Raw genomic sequence first — 6,904 nt, forward strand, 5'->3', positions numbered from 1 at the left:
GGCTTAGAATGAGCCCCGCTCGGCCCGTGTTCTGGCTTACTGTAATATTTCACCAGTAATAAGACCGAAATAATATAATTAAAATAAAGAAATGAATGAATACAATGATAACATCTAAATACATGTTGATAGATGTAGCGTTATAGTTTTAAAAATATTAATAAACAGCAAATCAACACAGCTTCGAAATAATAACCGAAAAAGACCTAAATAGAGCATCACAGTCCCGCCCACAGCTGGTGCCGGAAGTAAAATTTCAATGCAATTTCTGCATTGGCATTTGGGGTATAAGCCATAATCAATCCTCTCTGGCTGTGGGCGGGACTGTGATGCTCTATAATAATAATACATAATTAATATACAGTGCCGCCCCTCCCATCACGTGCTATGCGTCAACCCATTCTCACTCCCAAAGCGTCAAAAACTGAAGCATGAGATGTTTATCGCTTTGAAATCTCGTTCAAGAAGTCTCATTCAGCACACATTGCGATACTTGCCATCAGTTTAAAAGAGCCGCAGGTTGGGTGAGTTATACAGTCTATGGTGAGTAGTAGTAAATATGCTCTTTTAATGCCTGTTATAAAATGTATTCTGTCTTCTTTATTAATCAGATGAGCACCTTATGTTTACTCTCTGTTACATCGGTCATCCGAGGCTGTCTTTGAGTTTCATTGTGTTTAACTAAATGAACACAGCTGCTAACTGTGGTGATTAAACTCTTATCTGTCACGTGACGTGCCATAGACCTGGGATCCGTTTTATATTCATTTCAGGTTCAAAGATGTAAGTTGTATTTGTAGTAAAATCATGGTAACCATGATACCTACAATAGTAGGTAAAACCCAGTAAACAAGACATTTACCATGTTTTTTTACCACAGTAACTGTAGTTTTACTATGGTATAGTAAACCTACATATACTATGTAGGTTTACTACAGTAGCACAGTAATCACCAAAATGACTATGGTTGTACCACTGTAATGGTAGTGTTTTAATGTGCTTTTATATGACATATTTCACAGTAATCACATTTACTGTACCATGCTTGTAATACCTTTTTAATGTAAAAAAAAAAAAAAAAAAAAAAAAAAATCATTTTTCCCATCTTGCAGTTCAATTCATATTAGTTTATATCTTAAATATTTTGCTCACAGATCACTATTAACATTCTGTATATAATTCTGTTTTATTTTGTTTCCCCTTGTATTTATTTTTTAGCTGAAAAGATGTAAAGGAAGCAGTCACCCCAGTGGTGTTTGTGGAGAGGTATTCCTTCAGAAATGGAGAAGACAGAAAGCTGCAGAGGCAGGCAGGTTGGTCTGTGATAGTTTGTCCCTTTTATCAAACATTCCTGCTGTTATCATTTGCACAGCATTTGTTGTTTCTTAAACTGTTGCACTGTCTAAATACCCACACTTGCCATCTTTGCACATTTCCTTTATTTGGCCCAAGTTAGCATGAAGATCACAATGTGTGTCAATCTTAACATGACAAGTCCGTTTCAACTTTGCATTTTAAAATAAACTTCTAAATGTCTTTTCAATAGTCCCTATTAAAGATGACAATTTAATTTGTGGTGCTTCTAATTAAGTGATAAAAAGAAGTTACGAATGATGTACAAAATAAATATACTTTTCTGTGCACCAAGAAAACGTGCAACACTTTGTTTTGCTACTAAATTCTTCTCAATTTCTAATTATTATTATTAATATTTCACAAACATTGGAAAGGTTTGCGTGACCTCCTGTGAGATCTCTGCAAAAAGTCTCACGATTAATTCCAAAACATGATGCATGATGGGATACACTAAGCGTTGTATAGCGCTCCGGAGCAGTATTGGAGAGGTTTAGTGTGAGTTAAGGACGCTGCGCTTTGGCATTATTAAGACCGGGGACAGTCTTGTGCATGCACTGTCACGTACACACACTCTCAAGTGACTAATACCTCAAGTGTGGGTATCTGGAAAGGGGGAAATCTTTAAAATTTAAATCCCTAAATACAGTCGTACATCAAAGTCTTAATAATTCAGTAATTCAATTTAACACTTGTATGATATTGTACAAGCCCCTGGACAATCTCATCTGACACTATCACAATATTGGAAAATCAGTTGCCCCACACAGTCAGAATCTTTATATTGTTCATTGGCTTCTCATTAAATTACTTCAAATAAGCCCCATCAGTTCATGTTCCCACTATACGTGATCTCCATGAGTAGAAATTGCTATCAATGACTTGCTTTTGATAATGGATGCATTTAACATTTAATTATACAGCATCTTTGAAGAGGATGCTTTCATGGTCTAAAAAAACACAGTAATGTTGCATTTAATGAAATAATATTTCTATCCTTTCTGTCTTACAGGATTGTTTGCAGATAACACTGTAGTTCTCCATCATGCAAAAGGACTCTCCTCATTAACTCTTTAAGGTCTGCGTACATTAAAGTGGACAGTGTACAACACCCCATCAGTTATATTGCTGGTGCAGTTTTGTAACTTCTTAGAGAAAATTAAGTCGTTATAATGAGAAAACGAACTTCGTTATGTCGAGAAAATTAAGTCGTTATAACGAGAAAACGAACTTCGTTATGTTGAGATAACAAGAAAATTAAGTCGTTATAACGAGAAAACAAAAAGAAAAAAAATATATAATGCATGGCCGCTTAGAACTTCCGTACATGTCAGTGACGCTAGAGGCTTCAGTGCTTCAGTTTTTGATGCTTTGGGAGTGAGAATGGGTTGACACACAGCGCGTGATGGGAGGGGCGGCGCTGTATAATAATTATGTATTATTATTATTTAGGTCTTTTTCGGTTATTATTTCGAAGCTGTGTTGATTTGCTGTTTATTAATATTTTTAAAACTATAACACTACATCTATCAACATTTATTTAGATGTTATCATTGTATTCATTCATTTCTTTATTTTAATTATATTATTTCGGTCTTATTACCGGTGAAATATTACAGTAAGCCAGAACACGGGCCGAGCAGGGCTCATTCTAAGCCCATTAGCCACAATCCAACGTGGACATTCATATCACAGAATCTGACAGCAATCAGCGGTTCATCAGCGACAGCATTTTTAAGCAGCCTTTTCAATAACTTTAATAAAAACTTTTAACTTTAGAGTCTAAAGTAAAAAACAAAAAATTATGTAGGCCTATCTGACAGCGATCAGCGGCTCATCAGCGATACCATTTTTAACTTTAGAGTCTAAAGTAAAAAAAAAAAAAAAGAAAAAAAAATCTGTAGGCCTATCTCTGATAAATAAATAGTTTATGTATTTATTTATTTTTTTGTTGTTATTTTTATTTAAACTAAATTGTTTCTTAATGTGAAAATGTGTTACAGGTATGTGTCAATGACTTGATATTGAATTCAGTAATTAAAAAAATTAAAAATCTAGGCCTATAAAAAAAATAAAAATCAATAAAAAAGTAAAAAAAAGAACCATTGTGCATTTTACAGCTAAAAAAGTTTTAATATGTGTTTTTGTGACCAGCAATACAGTATGTTGCTCAGTTTTGTTACAGTAAGTTAAGCTCCGATTTTTTTTTTTTTTTTTCAAGTTTCAGTGTTTCTTCTGTTGTCCTGTGGAAAATAAAATAAATAAAAAAATAATTAATCAGAAAATATCGTGCTGATATGAAATACATTAGTTTAAAAACGTGCTGCAATCACCAAAATAACGAAATAAACGTGTGCCTGCCACGAATAAATAGATTAAATTACGTGACCAAATCACGAACTGCCGTGAGACTGGGTTTCCGTGTGTGGACCACGGAAGATGATTGCCATTGACTTGCGTTAAAGTTATCCGGCAGGTCGGTTGTTCGTGCCGGCAGCGTTACGCCCTGAGGTCCTTCAGTGGGGGCATGAATCTAAGGTCACCTGCCATCCAGGAATCAGGAGGTCTCTGGCTGCCATCCGTCAGCAATTCTGGTGGCCCTCAATGGGCCAGGATGTAAGGCAGTTTGTATTGGCTTGTTCAGTTTGCGCCCAGAACAAGTTCTCTAACCGTCCCTACATTGTCCAAGTTCAACCCCTGCCCATTCCTTCTCGTCCCTGGTCACACATTGCCTTAGATTTTGTCTCTGGCTTGCCTGTCTCGAATGGTTACACTGTTATTATCACAGTGGTGGATCGCTTTTCTAAGGTGGTTCATTTTGTTCCCCTACCCAAACTCCCCTCTGCCAAGGAGACAGCCCAACTGGTAATTGACCACGTCTTCCGGATCCATGGCCTTCCGGTGGACGTAGTCTCTGACAGGGGTCCCCAGTTTGTCTCCCGTTTTTGGCAAGAATTTTGTCGACAGATTGGGACCTCTACAAGTCTGTCATCAGGATTTCATCCCCAGACCAACGGTCATTGTGAACGAGCCAATCAGGATCTCAAACAAGTTTTCCGCTGTCTGGCATTTCTTAACCCTGCCTCCTGGAGCCAACAGCTCACTTGAATTGAGTATTCCCATAATACTCTTCCAGTAGCATCCACAGGTATGTCACCCTTTGAATGTTCTGTTGGTTACTCTCCTCCCTTATTTCCCTCCCAGGAACCCGATGCTGCAGTTCCGTCTGCCCTAGACTTTGTTTGTAGATGTCGTCGCATCTGGAGGAAGGCTAGGAAGGCCCTGGTCTAGGCCTCTAGATGGACCAAGGCAGCTGTCTGCCAAGGACCTGCCTCTCAGGGCTGTCTCTCGCAAATTCGGGTCGGGTTCACCCTGTTTTCCATGTATCCAGGGTTAAACCAGTTTTAAAGTCCCCCCTTAATACCAACAGTTCTTCCCCTGCACCCCTCCCCCTCATCTAGTGGATGGTTCTCCTGTCTAATCTGTTAGGAGATTACTTGATGTTCGTTGTCGTGGCAGGGGTTTTTAATACCTGGTGGACTGGGAAGGTTACGGTCCAGAGGAGAGGAGTTGGGTCCCGGCTTGGGATATTCTGGATCGGTCGCTGATCGATGACTTCCGCCGTAAACATGGTAAGCCCCTCCCTTAAGTCGCCTGGTGGCGACCTTGGGGGAGGGGGTGCTGTCTTGATCTCAGTGGGGACTGGGACTTTTTCTGTCCTGGAGCACATGATTTGGGTTTTGCTGGCTCGCCAGGTGTTTCACTATTCCCGCTATATTTCCTCCGTCCCTTGTTATCCCTGTTAACGTTTTCTCCCTCAACTTCACCCTGTCTTGCGCTGATTATCTTCCCTTTATCATGCCCTTGTGTTTGCTATCTTGTGTCAGTCCGTAAGCGTTGTTAAAGTAAGCTTCTCGTTGCTAGCCATAGTTTGCTGACTCACATCTACCAGGCGGCTGTCTCTACTCACCTGTGCATTGCTTTCGGACACCGGCTACGGCTTTCCAGCGCTGATCTGCCACCTGTTCCCCACTGCTGTGCGGCTGTCGCCGTATGGATCACCAAGCTGGCTGTTCATGCAGAGTGCCGACTGTCTCGTGCTCCAGTGGATTAAGTCCTCTGAGTTTATAAATAAAACTTGTCATTCATTCAACCGCAGTTGGATCCTGTTCCTTTCCTTGACAATTGGTCTTAACAAAGGGATATTGGCAGATCCCCTTGTCTTGATTATCCAAAGAAAAGAAAGCTTTCACAACGCCGTTTGGATTACACCAGTTTGTTACCCTTCCGTTTGGGGCACTGGCTACTTTTCAGGGCCTCATGGATAAGATTCTGCTGCCCCAGGTGGCATATGCTGCTGACTACTTAGATGATATCACTATATTTATGAATGATTGGCAGCGGTATATGCAGCATCTGAGGGCCGTCCTGAGGTCGCTGAGGGGCGCTGGACTCACGGCCAACCCAAAGAAGTGTGCGATTGGGCGTGTGGAAGTAAGGCATCTGGGCTCCAACTTGGGGCATGGGCAGGTGCGTCCCCAAATTGACAAGACAGCTGCTGTTGCAACCTGCCCACATCCCAAGACCAAAAAGGAGGTAAGGCAGTTCTTGGGGCTGGCAGGATATTATAGATGGTTTGTTCCTAATTATTCGGACCTCACCAGCTCTTGATTGACCTTACTAAAAAGGAGGCACCAGATACGGTCCAGAGGATGGAGTCGTGTCAGCAGGCCTTTACCCAGGTAAAGGCTGCCCTGTGTGGCGGGCCATTATTACACTCTCCTGATTTCTATCTCACTTTTCTGTTGCAGACTGACGCGTCAGACCAGGGCCTGGATGCAGTCCTGTCACAAGAGACAGGGAGGAACTGGCAGTGCTGTACATTAGCCGGAAGTACAGCACCATCGAGAAAGTGTGTCTTGCCATCAGATTGGCCGTCCTCACCCTCCACTACTATCTCCTGGGATGGGAGTTCACCCTCTTTACGGACCACGCTCCGCTGCAGTGGCTCCACCACATGAAGGATACCAACGCGCGGATCACTTGTTAGTATCTGGCTCTACAGCCTTTTAAATTCAAGTTGATCCACAGGCAGGGTGTTCAGATGGATGTGGCCGACATCCTCTCCAGAAATGGGGGGGGGGGGGCTGCAGGCCAGTTGGGTCCCCGGCCTGAGTTGGGCAGTGGGGGTATGTGGCAGGGGGGGGCGTCTTCTTCCTTTCCTCACACGAACTCACTACAACATAACTGACAGTTTTTTTGAACATCCTATCCAAGATAGGATATTTCACATATTTTTTATGTATTGGTCAGTACAAGAGCAAAAACAGACAAATTCGGTGCAGAAGTCGGCTCTTACACATCCTTTTCTGTTAGTTTAAACTGCGAGTTATTTTTGTTCTTTGAGGTGCAGGAGGAATTTAAATGAGAACTTTGCAAACGAGAGGTCGGTCAGTGTTTCTGTCTGTGAGACACGGCTCTCTCTCCGTGTGTGCACCAAGCACAACGTGCGAGTAACCAGCTACTCAGTTCAGCTTTTCCACGTCTTGTG

Source organism: Carassius gibelio, chromosome A5 (genome assembly GCF_023724105.1).
Source record: "Carassius gibelio isolate Cgi1373 ecotype wild population from Czech Republic chromosome A5, carGib1.2-hapl.c, whole genome shotgun sequence".
Taxonomy (NCBI): Eukaryota; Metazoa; Chordata; class Actinopteri; order Cypriniformes; family Cyprinidae; genus Carassius; species Carassius gibelio.